This window comes from Anser brachyrhynchus, assembly GCF_964034855.1.
Source record: "Anser brachyrhynchus genome assembly, chromosome: 1".
Taxonomy (NCBI): domain Eukaryota; kingdom Metazoa; phylum Chordata; class Aves; order Anseriformes; family Anatidae; genus Anser; species Anser brachyrhynchus.
The window spans coordinates 165,070,866-165,088,511 of NC_137694.1; the positions used below are offsets into that span (position 1 = coordinate 165,070,866).

General features: G+C 38.9%; 1 long non-coding RNA gene across 3 annotated transcripts in view; it reads right to left on the reverse strand.

The window, feature by feature from the left end:
- Positions 1-17,646, reverse strand: part of LOC308187801 — a 136,804-nt gene that overhangs the window by 2,755 nt on the left and 116,403 nt on the right. Inside the window, exon 7 of one of the 3 annotated variants that reach the window (XR_013944916.1) lies at positions 11,062-11,145. The exons of the other annotated variants lie outside the window; for them this stretch is intronic. This is a non-coding gene — a long non-coding RNA (uncharacterized lncRNA). The remainder of the gene's footprint in view (positions 1-11,061; positions 11,146-17,646) is intronic. 3 annotated transcript variants of the gene reach the window in all.

The window sequence follows — 17,646 nt, forward strand, 5'->3', positions numbered from 1 at the left end:
TTTTGACATAACCTACACTTAACTCTTACCTTCAATATAGTTTAATGTGCAGTCTAATGTTGTTCAAAAAGTTTTCTTGAGGCAAGCTCAGTGAAGTTGGACATCTTTTAAGATTACAAAATAGGACAGAAAGGATGGGTGATAAGCTGGAGCACTGGGAATAATTAAGTGCATGAGAAGATAAGAAAATCCCTAAGATTATCTCTGCCACAGACGTGGAATAGAGCAGGAGCATATATATGACCACAAGTGAGAAGTTACAGATTTTGACCCTGCTGTAGGGGAGAAAACTGAGGCTTTTTTATACCAGGGAAGAGGTTCATCATTCTTCACTTTCCCTCTTTTGTGAGAGCCATTTCATGCTTCTCCCCAAACACACGCATTATGCCTTACACACAGTAATCTGTGTAAGGGTAGGGGCAAAAATAGATTTTGTATGTATTTTGCAATTACATCCTAAATTAAAAGCTATCTGTACTAACTTATGTTCTGTACAAATTAGGATTGAAAAAGGTGACGATATCTACATGACAATTCTCAACAATCAGGCATGAACATTGGGACAGTTTACACCTCTCTAACACCAATCTCCTTAACTCAGATACTTTAAAAAGGTGTCTCTTCACTGTAAGTTTCCTTTGTAACTGAAGGAAAGAGATGGACACTTTGAGGTTGGGCCAAACTCAGATGAAAGCAGGTCACTATGTACCCTGTATTCAGCTCATCTGAAGGCTTAAGAAAGTAGCGTTGAACATATCAGCCCTCCAAATATTAATAAAACATAGTCTTCCTAAAAATAATAATAGATATATAAGGATTTAAATACATAGGTTCCAACTTTATCTTTCTGTACAGATAGCAATAAACATAAATTGACTTATTGCCATTAGTGAACACCCACATTAGTTATTAAATAAGCAATGTATGGACCAGTATAAGTCTCGATGCTTAAGAATACTGATCTTTTATGAGGAAAAGTTTGGACTGGAAACTTATTCATATTCAGCCTTCACTTTAAAAGGCCAGTTATACAGCAATGTATCATAGAACTGATCATTACCATTGATGCAGTTTGGTTTTGAGTTATAGATCTGTAAACAACAAAAATCCCAGGGGTATGATTGGAAAAATTATATGAAAGTTCTTAGCATTTCTAGATTTTTTGAATTTATAAGTAGTTTTATAATGGAAACAAGGTAAAAAAAAAAAAAAAGGCAAAATCTTTTCAATATGGAAGACACTGAAAAATGCATGAATCTTTCTGTTCCTTAAGAGAATTTTATTTGTATTTTAAAAATCACTTAGGCCTTCTGGTCTATGAAAAACCAACATTTGGAGAGGCTGACTAATTTTGTATTTCTTGAATCTTTGATAAAATATTATGCAGTATAAATGCCCTATTCAGTATATTATTTATTGATGTAGGTACATTTTCTTCCTTTGAATACTTACTAAACAGAACTCTTGTCTTCTGAATTGATTTTGCTGTCTCAGCGACATTGAGGCATAGACGCTTTTTTGGCTTCCATCTGAATGAACAATTTCCTAGTTAGACACACTGGATTTGGAGTTGGGTCAATAAAAGCTTAACTGTGTCCTTTCTCTTTCCTCACACAGCTCACAAAAGAGAACTAAATTCCATTCATCCTTTCACTGGCCACTGTGGAATCTTTAGCAATGCAGTTCTGGCTGGGATGAGGAAACATGGCAAGAAATTGGAAGAAACACAAATAAGAATTCTTTATTTTCCATGCTCACTGCCCTGAAGATCTGTTGCCACTGGGGATGCATGTGAATTTCCTGCACTTTAACTATTTGTCTCTGCCACTGAATTGCTTTGGAAGTATAGCACATTAGATATCAAAAGAAGATTTAGCTTAATCCTGCTGAATCTGATGTGGTTAACTGTAAGTTATTTTTAAAAGGACCATTTTGAGTGTTTCTTGGCAATATGAACATAAAAGTTCATTGAACAGGTCACATGTGAAGAGTATTTTTAAACTTCTGAATAACATAACCATAGATTAATAAAGTGCTTTTACTTTAATCTTTGTGGACAGATGCAAATTTCTCTTCAAATATTTTACAAATATTTATTGTTTTCAACAATACAGTTAATGCATTTAATTTATGTTGCTGTTGTTTGCTTGCTTTGTAATGTTATACTGCTCTTATAGATATCCTATTTACATTACACTGCTAAGATAGGGAGATATCAACAATTTAAATTGCAGACATTTCCAAATAATTTCTGATGTCTTTGATTTCAGGCTTCTCCAGAAGCTTCTGCATGTATTATATTGCTGTGGTCTACCAGTCTTTAAGGCTTCCTCTTTCATTAATTCTATGTTGACATCCCATGAACATAAATATGAAACATTAAAAAAGAGTTCTTAGAATAGAAATATTTTTATTATTATTATTAGTTTAATCATGGTCATAATTTCTCCTTAAGGCTTCATGTGTGCACGTGTGAGACATGCAGATACATATGAGCATGACTTTTTAGGCATAAATCCAGGACCCATATAAGGCCAGACTGTTATGTTCATATGTGACACAGTAAAGTAGTCCAGTAATACTACTGGTAGGAAGAAGCACAAACTAAAAGCACCAGCTTTTCCTGAGCTCTGAGAGTACATCAGGGAAGCAATTTTCTGTATCAGTTTCTGTACAGAATTATACTAGACAACAGAGGGGCTACTAGTGTACTTAAATTATTCTGGCCTACAAGTCCTTCATGACAAGCTACCTATTTACAGAAGGGTTGAGCAGTGACAGTCAATTCATGTTCTGTATCCACAAGAAGACATGGAACTTACTTAATTCCACAGGGGGGAAAAAAATAATAATAATAACAACAAAAAAAAAATAGTGCAAATATGAAGTGCTGCTAAATATTCAAAGACTATCCGCTTTTAAATGTTCATAGCTGAGCTACATTTAAACAGCACTTCTTCCAAGCTCAGGATCGGTGCATCCCTAAGAGTAGGAAATCAGGGAAGGGGGGCAGGAAACCTGCGTGGATGAGCAAGGAGCTCATCGATAAGATCAAAAGGAAGAGGAAGGTCTATGAAATGTGGAGAAAGGGCCTGTCCTCTTGGGAGGAGTATAGAAGTGTTGTCAGGGCCTGCAGGGACGTGACGAGGAAGGCTAAAGCCCACCTGGAGATGAGGCTTGCAAAAGAGATAAAAGATAATAAGAAGAGTTTTTTTTTTTAAGTATGTAAACAGTAAAAGGAAGACTAGGGATAATGTGGGTCCCTTGCTGAACGAGGGGGGTGTCCTGGTAATGGGAGATGCCGAGAAGGCGGAGATACTGAATGCTTTCTTCGCTTCAGTCTTTGCTTCAGGGATTCTCCCCTGGGACTCCTTGACCCTGGCGGGAGGACAAAGGGGCTGGGAAATGGAGGGCTCCCCCCTGGTTGACGAGAGAGTGGTTCGGGAGCATCTGAGTGGGCTCAACGCACACAAATCCATGGGTCCCGATGGGATGCATCCACGTGTGCTAAGGGAGTTGGCAGAGGTGATCGCCGAACCGCTCTCTATCATCTTTGAAAGGTCCTGGAGAACAGGAGAGGTGCCTGAAGACTGGAGGATAGCCAATGTCTCTCCGGTCTTCAAGAAGGGCAAGAAGGAGGTTCCGGGAAATTACAGGCCAGTCAGTCTCAACTCTGTCCCTGGAAAGGTGTTGGAACAGCTCGTTCTGGATGTCATCTCCAAGCAATTGGAAGAGAAGAACGTTATGAGGAGTAGTCAGCATGGATTCATCAAGGGGAAGTCGTGCTCGACCAACCTCGTTGCCTTCTATGATGGCATCACCAGCTGGGTAGATGGGGGGAGAGCAGTGGATGTCATCTACCTTGACTTTAGCAAGACTTTTGATACTGTCTCCCATGACATCCTGCTAGCAAAGCTGAGAAAGTGTGGGATAGAAGAGTGGACAGTAAGGTGGGTTGAGAACTGGCTGACTGGCCGAGCTCAGAGGGTGGTGATCAGTGACGCAGAGTCCGGCTGGAGACTTGTGACTAGTGGCGTTCCCCAGGGGTCAGTGCTGGGTCCAGTCTTGTTCAACATCTTCATCGACGACCTTGATGAGGGAATAGTGTCTGCCCTCAGCAAGTAAGTCGATGACACAAAGCTGGGAGAAATGGCTGACACACCAGAAGGCTGTGCCGCCATTCAGTGAGACCTAGACCAGCTGGAGAGATGGGCAGGAAGAAACCAAATGAGGTTTAATAAGAGCAGGTGTAGAGTCCTGCACCTGGGAAGGAACAACCGCATGTATCAGTACAGGCTGGGGGACGACCTTCTGGAGAGGAGCTCTGAGGAGAAGGACCTGGGGGTCCTGGTGGACGACAGGTTGACCGTGAGCCAGCAGTGTGCCCTCATGGCCAAGAGGGCCAATGGGATCCTGGCGTGCATTCAAAGGAGTGTGGCCAGCAGGTCAAGGGAGGTGATCCTCCCCCTCTACTCTGCCCTGGTCAGGCCTCACCTGGAGTACTGTGTCCAGTTCTGGGCTCCCCAGTACAAAAAAGACAGGGATCTCCTGGAAAGAGTCCAGCAGAGGGCCACAAAGTTGATACGGGGCCTGGAGCATCTTCCCTATGAAGAAAGGCTGAGAGACCTAGGTCTGTTCTGCCTGGAGAAAAGAAGACTGAGAGGGGATCTTATCAATGTGTATAAATATCTGAGGTGTGGGAGACAGAGGGATTCGGCCAACCTCTTTTCAGTGGTTTGTGGGGACAGGACAAGGGGCAATGGCCACAAGACAGAGCACAGGAAGTTCTGCACCGACATGCGAAAGAACTTCTTCACAGTGAGGGTGACGGAGCACTGGAACAGGGAGGTTGTGGAGTCTCCTTCTCTGGAGATATTCAAGGCCCGTCTGGATGCCTACCTGGGCAGCCTGCTCTAAGGAACCTGCTTTGGCAGGGGGATTGGATCTGATGATCTTTCAAGCTCCCTTCCAACCCCTTCAATTCTGTGATTCTGTGATTCTGTGATATATTTCCACTTCATACAAATCCAGCTCAGGTGTCATTTGCAGAGCCAAACACAAACACACACACACACACACACACACACACAGAAAAAAAAAAAAAAAAAAAAAAAGCTTTGGAATTTGCCAAAGGATTCCAGGAATGAATATGCAGCCAGTTTATTCACTGAGAGATTTTATCCATTTGCAACATCCCAACTTACATCTCTAGTCCCCTGACTAGGAAAGACAAAAAAGCCAGGAGTCTTTTTGAATACTTTCTTTCAGCACCTTTCATATGAACTCTATTTCAGTGGGATTTTCAATCCATTAGATAGAACACCAAGTGATGTCTGCCTCACAAGAGTTCTGCTGAGTGAAGACTATTTAATATGTAACTTGTTAAACTATGTATCTCAGGTTTTATCTCCCCTTCTTTTTCACTATTTCGTAACAGTATAAACCCTCTGAATTTGAAGAGGACATTGAGAGGCTTCTGCAAGGTTATCTTCTGCTTCAGAGCTTGAATTAATACTACTTTTAGCATCAGCAGCACAGTTCATAATTGGAATAGAAGATGATTTAAAATTTCAAGGAAGGAGGCAGGAATAGAAAATACAGTTGTTTTGGTTTTACAACAATTTATTTTATTTTATTTTCGTGCATTACACCTCAATAACTACTTTTCTGCACAAATAATAATAATATGAACTTTTTTTTTTTTTTCCTTTTGGGGGGATAGCGAAGTAAATATTCAAATTCTTACATAGCCAGAATGCATGAAAGCTGAGGTTTAACGACCTTTAAAATGTGAGATCACATATTGATTATGATCTGGATTTTATTTCAATTGTTTTTGAATTGTATACATATCACAGAAGAAACAACTACACGTGGGTAATGGGAAGAACAGGGGTTCCAAGAGTTTCCTCATCTTAAGAATGGAAGGACAACACGATCTGCAAGAGCAGTACATTTTCTGCATAGATAATGGTTTTCTGTGACTTGGGACTCTGTCTTTCTAAAGATAGAGAGGATAAAAATCATGCTGATGCATCTCATGTTATGCATCGCATATACACACTCTATTCCAAAAATAAAATAAAATAAAATAAAATAAAATAAAATAAAATAAAATAAAATAAAATAAAATAAAATAAAAGGTATAATGCAAACCAAAATGTTTTACACAACAAAACATAAAAAACAATGATATCTTAGAATGTATGCCCAGACGTGGTGAGAACCTAACATAACTGGATAAAGAAAAATTCTCCTGAATTAATTGATGATGAGCAGACCATGTTAAATTTAGGTTTCAAAAGGAAATAAAAGCAAGTCTGTTATTAAGGATATTTATTTTAATAACTTAAGCAATAAAAGAAATCAGTGAAATTTCAATGGATTTAGAAAGTTTAAATGCTTGTCTGAAAAAGAAGATTGGAACCACTTTAAACCACAGATGAAAAACCAACTACAAGTAAAAGAAAATGATGAAGACGAAAAGACCCAAGACCTAAATAAATATCTAATCACCTCATGCTGAGAATCATGTAGTATTCAATTAAGGAGTAAATAAACTCCTCTGCGTTTCACTGCAGCTGTTGAGATGTGGGTAAATGCTATATTGCCCATATTATAAACCCATTTACCCATTTCTGACTTTGATCACATCAGTGCAAAAAAAAAGGATTTTGCAGAGGTAAGCTGGGAGTGTATAAGGACTAGCATGAACAGACTGACTGAACAGATAGTTATGTCTTCAAGGTATAGGAGACGTAGGTAAAAAGTGAGACTTACCAACTCTCAAACTGAACTGGACCTTGCAAAGGAAATTAAAACAAATGGTAAAAAATTTGTACCTTCCCCTTCCCCCCCCCCAAAAAAAAAAAAAAGGAAGTGAAGGAGGTAAGGAAGTGATGTGATGTGGTAATTAACTAAGTAATGTGGTAATTCACTAGGTATAAGTGCAAAGATTACAGGTAGTTTAGATACAGCCAAAAAAAAAAAAAAAAACCTTTGACAAATTTTTCAATACCATAGATGCAAGGTCAAAGAGGCTAATGAAAAGAAGGGTATGAAAATGGAAATCACTATAAATGAGAATGAAACAACACTGAAATAATTTAATGCAGTGAAGCTAGGGAGCAAATAACACCAAGTTCTGGTTCATGTAATTACAAATCTAGTAGCAAAGCTCATTTATGCATTTACTGTGGTATGCTGATATAATAAAATAAATAAATAAATAAATAAATAAAGTTCCATTAGCAGATTTTCAGGAAGTAGGCATTTTGGTACCTGAAGTGTAAAGATATGAGCTTGAGAACTTCAGGAACTGAAAAATATTCAGCACAATATACTGAGAAATAGAAGCCAGTGGAAAACAGAAAGAAGACATCATATTACTTGAAGGACTGCAAAGAAAGGTGGACCACAAATACTAACAAAAACTATCCAACAAACAAACAAACAAACAAACAGAATAAAAAACTAACAAAACAAGCAAACTCTACTCATACAGGAACTTTCAGGCAGAAGACCTGAGGACCCAGGGAACCCTGGGGAACTACAGACAGCTGAACCTCACCTCTCTGCCTGGAAAGATCATGGAACAGAACCTCCTCAAGGTAATGTCAAGGCACATGAAGGACAAGGCATTTCCAGCCAGCATGGCTTCACCACGGACAAATTGTGCCTGACCAATCTGGTGGACTTCTATGATGGAGCGACTGCATCAGTTGACAAGGGAAGACCAACCGATGTCTTCTACCTGTATTTCTGCAATGTCTTTGACACATTCCCTCATGACATCCTGGTCTCCAAGTTGGAGACATATGGATTTGAAGGATGGACCATTCAGAGGATAAGGAGTTGGCTTGAAGATGACACCCAGAGAATGGTGGTCAATGTCTCTATGTCCAGGTGGAGGCCAATGACAAGTGGTGTCCCTCAGGGGTCTGGTTTTGGACTGGTACTGTTTAATGTCTTTATCAGTGACGTAGGCAGCTGGATAAAGTGCACCCTCAGCAAGTTTGCAGATGACAATAAGCTGAGTGGTGCAGTCGATACAACTGAATGAAGGGATGCTGTCCAAAGGAACCTGGACAACCTTGTGGGCCCATGTGAAACTAATGAGGTTCAACAAGTCCAAGTACAAGGTACTGCACCTGGGTTGGAGCAATCCTGGACAGGAGTACAGACTGGGAGAACTCATTGAGAGCAGCCCTGCAGAGAAGGACTTGGGGGTTCTGATGGATGAAAAGCTCAACAGGAGCCAGCAGTGGATACTTGCAGCCCAGAAGGCCAACTGCATCCTGGGCTGCATCAACAGAGGCAGCCCAGGAGGTCGAGAGAGGTGATTGTCCCCCTCTTCTCTGTCTTTGTGAGGTCCCACTTGGAGTGCTGCATCCAGGTCTGGGGTCCTCAGCACTAGAAAGATGTGGACCTGTTAGAGCAAGTCCAGAGGAGGGCCACAGTGATGATCTGAGGGCTGGAGTACCTCTCCTATGAAGAAAGACTGAGAGAGCCAAGGATGTTCATCCTGGAGAAGAGAAGGCTTCAGGGTAACTTTATTGCAGCTTTTTAATGCTTAAAGGGAACTTGTAAAAAAGATGGAGAGCAACTGAGCTCAGTCAGATAATGACAAGACCAGGGGGAATGGTTTTAAACTAAAAGAGGATAGATTTAGAATCATAGAATCGTAGAATCATAGAATATCCTGAGTTGGAAGGGACCCATAAGTATCATCAAGTCCAACCCCTGGCACCACACAGGTCTACCCAAAATTTTAGACCATGTGACTAAGCGCACAGTCCAAATGCTTCTTAAATTCAGACAGGCTTGGTGCAGTGACTACTTCACTGGGGAGCCTGTTCCAGTGTGCAACCACCCTCTCGGTGAAGAACCTCTTTCTGATGTCTAGCCTAAACCTCCCCTGCCTCAGCTTGACACCATTCCCACGGGTCCTATCACTGGTGACTAAGGAGAATAGATCGGCAACTTCCCCTCCACTCCCCCTCATGAGGAAGCTGTAGACTGTGATGAGGTCTCCCCTCAGCCTCCTCTTTTCCAGGCTGAACAGGCCAAATGACCTCAGCCGCTCCTCACACATCTTCCCCTCTAGGCCCTTCACCATCTTTGTCACCCTCCTCTGGACACTCTCCAACAGTTTTGCGTCCTTCTTGTATTGTGTTGCCCCGAACTGCACACAGTACTCAAGATGAGACCACATCAGCACAGAGTAGAGCAGGACAATCACTTCCATCGACCGACTAGCGATGCTGTGCTTGATACACCCCAGGATACAGTTGGCCCTCCTGGCTGCCATGGCACACTGCTGGCTCATATTCAGTTTGCTGTCAACCACAACCCCCAGATCCCTCTCTGCGGGGCTGCTCTTCAGCGTCTCGTCACCTAGTCTGTACGTATAGCCAGGGTTGCCCCGTCCCAGGTGCAGGACCCGGCACTTGCTTTTGTTAAACTTCATGTGGTTGGTGATCGCCCAGCTCTCCAATCTGTCCAGATCTCTTTGCAAGGCCTTTCTACTCTCATCCAAGTCCACAACTCCTCCAAGTTTGGTGTTGTCGGCAAATTTGCTCAAAACACTTTCTAGTCCTACATCCAAATCGTTTATAAAAACATTGAAGAGGACTGGCCCTAAAATGGAGCCTTGAGGGACCCCACTAGTGACCATCCGCCAGCCTGATCTGTCCCCATTTACCACAACCCTTTGAGCCCTGCCCGTCAGCCAATTGCTCACCCATCGTATGATGTTTCTGTTTAGTTGTATGCTGGACATTTTGTCCAGTAGGATCCTATGGGAAACCATGTCAAAAGCTTTGCTGAAGTCCAAAAAGATCACATCAGCTGGTTTCCCTTGATCAACTAGATGGGTGATCTTATCGTAAAAGGAAATCATATTTGTTAGGCAGGACCTACCCCTCGTGAACCCATGTTGGTTGTAACCAATGACTGCATTGTCCCCCAGGTGCGCTTCAGTAACTTCAAGGATCATCTTCTCCATAATTTTACCAGGCACTGACATGAGACTGACAGACCTGTAATTGCTAGGGTCTTCTTTCTTATCCTTCTTGAAAATTGGCACAACATTTGCCAGCTTCCAGTCTACAGGGACCTCTCCAGGTTCCCAAGACCATTGAAAAATAATTGAGAGAGGTCCTGTGATGATGTCAGCCAGCTCTCTGAGCACCCTGGGATGAATCCCATCTGGACCCATGGACTTGTACGGATCCAGGTTGAGCAGCAAATCCTGCACAGGTTCAGGGTCGGTTGAGAGTTTATCATTCCCACTGTCATGGTCCTCCAGCTCAGGGCACCCTGGGTCCCGAAGCGCATCATCAGCACTGAAGACGGAGGCAAAGAAGGCATTTAATGTCTCTGCTTTGCCTATGTCCTTGTCTGTGAGGTGACCTTCCCCATCAGGTAGCGGACCTATGTTTTCTTTGGTTCTCCTTTTTCTGTTCACATAACTAAAAAACACGCTTTTTATTGTCTCCCACAGACATGGCCAGCTTCAACTCTAGTTGGGCTTTGGTCACACGAACTTTCTCCCTACAAATGCGAACAGTGTCCCTGTATTCCTTCTACGTCACCTGACCCTCCTTCCAGCAGCTGTACATCTTTTTTCACCTAAGCTCTAGAAGAAGATCCCTGGTCAGCCAGGCCAGCCTTCTGCCCCGCTTGCCTGACTTCCGATATTTCGGAATTGCCCGACCCTGTGCTTTTAGGAGGCAGTGCCTAAAGACTGACCAGCACTGATGGACACCAATGCCTTCAAAAGCAGTTTCCCAGGGGACCTTGCTGACTAGTTCCCTGAGCAGCCTGAAGTCTGCTTTCCCCATATCCAGGGCTGAAGTTTTGGTGGATTAGAATTCACTCTTTCCTTCCAAGGCTGCCCAAAAATATTCACATGACAGTTCAGAGGACAATATCATTTGTGATGAAGAATTTCTGGTCCTAAAGTGACAAGGGCCAAAGTCATGTATGTTTACCTATGCTTCAGAAGAAAAAGAAACAACTTAAACAACATATAGGACTTTAATTCCATTTAAAAGTTACATGATTTTCTTTTTATGATGATGATATGAGTAAATATCATATTTCACTTTACTAAAGACGATCTTGACTTCTTTAGTGGAAATGCTGTGGAAAAAAAAATAAAGAAAAAAAATAAAAAACATCTGTCTGGCTGAGAGGAAGAAAAGTTTTTCTCTAGAGACAAATTTTAAATGAAGAGGAAATTAATTCCAAAGCATTAAGGTGGAGAAAGCCAACTTGATTGTATCTGAACCTATATAAAATAGTTCAAGCATCAAAGCAGAGGAAAAAGGAATGTCTCTAAGGACCAGAAGGCCACAGAAACCATCCAAAAAAGGCAAAAGTAAAAGAGAAACATAATGTAATCCTTATATAAATAAAAAGTTTCTATGTTTTCTTTTAAACTGTTATGCTATTTCTGTTATATCTGTTCTGCAACATATTTGCAACTTGTTTTTAGGACAGAACACAGAGCAACAAATACATATATATGTGTCCTGCAGTGCCAACTTTAGGGATCCAAAATGTCTAATCAATCCCAAACAAAACATTTTTTATAATCAAGGTAAGTAAAAATGCACTTCTAGACAAAATTCTTCATGCAACTATCTAAGTAGGTCAGATGATCTGCCCTTTGAACACATCCATTTCTCTCTATAATGTGAATGTAGTCTACCTTGCTAAGATTTATGTACCAAACTTTTAGTGGTCTAAAATCAGATTAGATTAAATTCATCTGAATAAAATAAGTCACTGAATTAGAGGATTTTTTATTTTTTTTATTTTTTTGTGTGTGTGTGTGTGTGTGAAATCCTAAATGTGCTAACGTAATGCAGGCTGACATGAGTCAGCAATGTGCCCTTGTGGCCAAGAAGGCCAATGGTATTCTGGGCTGCATTCAGAAGAGTGTTGCCAGCAGGTCAAGGAAGGTGATCCTCCCCCTCTACTCAGCCCTGGTGAGGCCACACCTGGAGTATTGTGTCCAGTTCTTGGCTCCCCAGTAAAAGAGGGGCTTAAAGCTACTGGAGTGAGTTCAGAGGAGGGCTACGAAGATGATTAGAGGACCGAAGCACCTGTCTTACAGGGACAGGATGAGAGAACTGGGCCTGTTTAGCCTGGAAAAAGAGAAGACAGAGGGGAGACCTTATTAATGTATGTAAATATCTGAGGGGAGGGTGTCAAGAGGGTGGAGCCAGTCTCTTTTCAGTTGTGTCCAGCAACAGGATGAGAGGCAACGAGCACAAACTGAAGCACAGGAGGTTCTGGCTGAATATGAGGGGGCACTTTACTGTGAGGGTGACAGAGCACTGGAACTAGTTGCACAGGCTGGGGAGTCTCCTTCTCTGGAGATATTCAAAACCCGCCTGGATGCCATCCTGTGCAATGTGCTTGGAAGGGGGGGTTGGACTAGATAATCTTCAGAGGTCCCTTCCAACCTTGGCCATTCTGTGATTCCATGAACCAATAGAAGAAGCAGCTAAAGACAGTTTATTAACCTTGAACACACAGAAATCAAAATTAAAAATCTTCAGAAATCAAAATCTTCAGAGAAAACAGTAATGGAAATGACATTGAGCAATCATCTAGCCCCTTCCTCCTTGTCCCAACACAGGTGTGGGCCATCTGAAATCATAAATGATAATCAATTAATCAATTGATTGATTTCTATGTCTATTAACCTCCAGATGTGTCACTGCAAAGGTAAAGTTCTTTCCATATTCTGTTATAGTGTCTCTGTGTACACCTCTCTTAGCTTTGCAGGTTGCTCCCTGATCTGATTTTGTGTATAAAATCTGCATCTAAGTCATTCCTAGGGTATTGTTTGAGGTACATCACATAATTTGTTGGAAACCAAACCCGGATGTACATCTCAGAATAGTTCACTTTAGGATGTTAGACAACATAGACAAGACCGAACGAGGCTGGGTTATTCCTATTGCTCTGTCCTGAAAGTCTCTCCTTGATATATTTCACTCAGACTCCTCCAGATATTCAGATTAAATGTCTGAGCATGCAAATCCTTTCATACTGTAAAATACCTCTTTCAAGAGCTCCATGAAAGCTCTTCCATAGTATCAATTTAAACTCAACACTAAAAAGGAAAAAAAAAAAAAAAAAAAAAAAAAAACAGACAATTGGTATATTGCACTGTGGCAGCCCAAAGGGGCTAATAGCTGTTATGCCATGTTGCTGTGGTGTATCTGCCCTGTAGCAATCTACACTTAAGCAGAATAGGTATAAACAGTTTGTAGCACTTTGGAGCTGGGGATCCTAGCTACATTTAGCAACATAGAAAGAGCTTATGTCTCCCTACACAACTGCAAAGAGAAATAAATGAAACTTTAAACGCAAAGATCTAAGCAGAATCAATATGGATGTCCCTTTGAAACAGCAGACAAGGGGAAAGATCTTTATAATTCTTAACTTTGTTATACATTCATTTCTTTCACGGATCATTAGAGAACAAGGAAGCTGGTTAATTTAATCCATATTTTATATTTTGCTTGTTAGCAACTTTCTGGTGTTTTTGGAAATGTTTCTTTTTCTTATATTTCACCTCTCCTCATTCTATACCCTCCCCAACCAATATCATTGTGGTGGTTGTTGTTGTTGTTGTTTTTGTTGTTGTTGTTTTTCTAATTTAAGCTGAATGAAAAACAGGACTTCGAGAAATTCCAATGTAGTATGCTACACTGGAAAAACTAAGTAGCAAGTGCTAAGGGGAAAAAAAAAAAAAAAAAGTCTTGGTAGTGCTTCTGTCCTTGTAGACAGTCACCAATGATTAAAACTGTCATTATGCCTCCCTTAGCAAAGAAAATTACTTTTATAGATGTCTTTTTAGATATCTAATTAATTAAATGATAATAGTGATCTGGTTATATGCTTTAGAAGCTTTATGTAACAACAGCTGATGTTCAAATTCACTGAAAAATATAGAACAATAAGCTACAATCAAAATTATTTGGCCTGATTCTTCTATTACATCAGCGTATGTTAAGATTAATTCCATGGAGACAGCAAAATTACAATGATACAAAATCAGTAAAGAGCAACCTTCAGATTCAAGTTCCTTAAGATTTAGAGTGTAACTTTCTGTGTTATAAGTGGTTTATAAGTTATTGTGCTAACACTAGGGATTGTGTTTTACTAATTTGAACAAGCCACATATAAAATTACTAAAGATTGTTGTCTACTTTTCCATCAGTGCAGAAACCCTGTTCTTTCAAAGACGTTTGAAAACATCTATCAATAAGGCTTCATATTCTACATTTCCATTCTGAGCTTTTGCATTCTTAAAAATGTGGACTCTTCTTGCCAATACTGTACACTTTTTCCATGCCTTACATTGAAATCAAGATGTTCACAATGAATGGTAATTAGTCAAGCTCAAGAAAATAAAAAAAATGTCCTCATGTATGCAGCATCTTTTTTGTCTTCAGCAATTCAAAATCGAAATCTAAATGACAGATCAATACTTTGGAGCTAGGTTTTGTCATTAAGACAATTTGTGTGACTCTTGAGAGGAAGACAAATGTTTTAGAAAAAAAAAAAAGCATTAGTATCTTGAATAAAAGACTCGGTCATTTTTAATTGTCATTACTCTAGACAGACATGAGTATTTTCTTCAGACTGAGTAATATCCTGGACACAGACATTTTCCTTCAAACAGAACAGCTTTATTATTACTATATTGTATCTTCCTCTTTTGCACATGCAATATCTGTACAGTAGAAAGTGCTTCACATTGTGAGAAACTAAGTCATATGAAAATGGACATTACTTTCACTTCAAAAATCAAGTTGTTCTTAATTTGTATATTTAAGTCTGATTAATGTATTCTTTTACAATATAACATATTAGATAGTGATACTGTAGCTGCTGATTCCTATTCTTTTTTTTTTCTTCCCTGTCATTAATATTCTTCTGTAAGCAGATATGATCTTCCCTTAATATTCAGGTACAAAGTCAAACTATCACTGATAACAATAATAATTTTTTCTCTTGGTGGATTTAAAGAGAACATGAAAACATAGCTATAAGTATTCAGGATTTCTTTTCAATACTAACTAGAAACATATGAAATAATACAGGGAAAAAAGTAAAAAAGTTCTCTTCTTTTTAAAATGTCTTTCTAATGGGGTTCATTAAGAATTTGTCTACTGGTTAATAAAATAGAGTCAGGATGAGACCTTAATGACATATAAAGAAGAACTTCCCACTCCAACTCATTTAAATAAATACATACATACATAATATATGCATGTGTGTATGCATATTTATATTTATTTATATTTTATATAAATTCATGGATAACTCCATAATGGACAAAGCATAAAATATAATCTTGTATAGCATATTGATTCAGTAATTTCAGATAGAATATATTTAAATAGATTTCAATTTTAAATAGATTTTAAAGTTATTTATTTATTTATTTATTTATTTATATTTTATACAGATGGAATGAAAAATTGTGTATCTTTTACCACCTGAGTATCAATAACTCCTTAAGGTAGGATGCAGCTCACAGACTAAGAAATCTAAGTTTAGGATTGATTCAGATTTACTGATACAGGTGTTTAATGCCAGTTGAGATGATCCATATCATCCAAGATATGTCTTGGCATAGGATATGACAGAGGAAATGTCAAACTTTTCAATCAGAATAATAATATCCAGTAGATCTAGTGACTATATTCAAGAAATTCTGGAGAGCTATTCAGCTTGCTGAATTTAAGTTTCCATTTTATGAAGATGCATTGTTTTCTAGACTTCTCTGGTGTTTCATTTATGACTCTGCTGACTAGATCTCCACTGACTATAAAGAGAGCTTAGATTTAATGAAATATAGATGTTTTCAATCACAAGCTGAATTCCATCTGTAGCGCAGGATCCAGTTGTCTAAACATAAGCATCAAGATAGAAATTGATTTACCTGAATCCAGACTTTTATATTCAGGAAATATAAAAAAATATATATATTGCTATTTTTTATCCCAAGACATCTTAAATGGTACTGGACACTTACGTTTAGGCAACTGGATCCTGTCCTGAGTTAATTTAGATTTGTTTTGATTCTTTGTTTTTTGATTTTTAATATTTTAAATAATTATAGCTTATATAAAAATATCAGTAGTAGAAAACAATGCGCTTTAACTGTATTAGAATATATCCTATAGTTTTAAAGCTTATAGACTAAGGTATGGGATATGAAGGTTAGAAATCCTCTTACCTAGCTAGATCTCTTCACTCTGAAAATGTAGATCTGAGCTCCTTATTCTGTGTTGTATTCACAGCATTGGAGAAAAACAGAATGAGATCAAATGTTTCCTAAAATATATTCCTCCATTGATGGAAGGCTTTCTACATCTTTCCACAGATCTAATATAGATGATTACATTTGGTTTGATGAATCTCTCCTGAGCTTACTAGTCATAAAAAAAACTACTACTGCCTTCCACATTAATCAAGGTTCTAGGAAGAGAAGAGTCTTTAAGAGGTGGTCAAGAGTAAGCAGAAAGAAATGTTCATTTGGCACGCTGAAGATCAGAAAGAAAACAAATAAATAAATAATCAAAACCAATCTCTCTCTCAAAAAAAAAAAAAATCTCTAATAAAATCTCTAGTAAGTTTTTCTCAGTGCCCTACAGCTATGGCTCATAAAGTCCTTCGCCTTGTCAGTTGCTCATATAAATTCACTCCTTGTCGAGTATCCCATGAAGAAAGAATTCAGACCTCATTCTCTAAAAACTTTTCCTACCCCTAAGAACATGAATTTGTTAAAAATATCAAAACTTTTTTTTCTTTTTTAGCATAGTTGTTACAAGACAGCCATGTTTGAGTCACATCGTCTGTCTGAATGCCATCTCAGTTTAAACTTTTACAGAAAACATTTTCCCAGACATCTAGTTTTGCCAGTGTATGGACAGCCTCCGTTAGACATAAGGATGAAGAAAGTATGTTCTTTTACAACTCTAAATCACCTTGTTGTGAATAGTAAACCAAGAATTTCAGCTTGACTCTTTCAAAAAGTACCTCATTCACATATAAAATCAAAAGTAATTTACACAATCAAAAGTAATTTTGTAGACCTCCTTTGCAGTATACAAGAATGCTTCTTGCAAAGTCCTCAGACCTCACACCAGTGTTCTTCCAGCTCTCTGGGTAAAAGATATATTTGTTTGCACATTTCTACTCTGATGTTTACAATTAATTTCAAGGCAACATCAATGATCTTTTGCTATACCTTGAAACTTTATAGTAGGGAACCAATATTAAGTAATTCCAACACTGGAACCATTAGTTCCACACCTTGGTCAAATAATCTATAAAATGTGTTATTGTAGCCCCATTTCTTCTTTTCCTTTGGGTGCAGTTTCGTGTACAGTCCATCCCTACGGCTACTGTTTAATAGACTGACAGTTTATTTTATTTTATTGTTCCTGAAAACAACATTAGAGGTAAATAAACATGCATAGTATAAATGGATTCAGATTTCAGATCTCTTAACCAACACTTTTCAAGTGCTTACAAAAATCTGATTTATTTCATTAGAGGGAATTGAGGCTGAAAATTATGGTACACATTCAAATTTTAACATTCTCC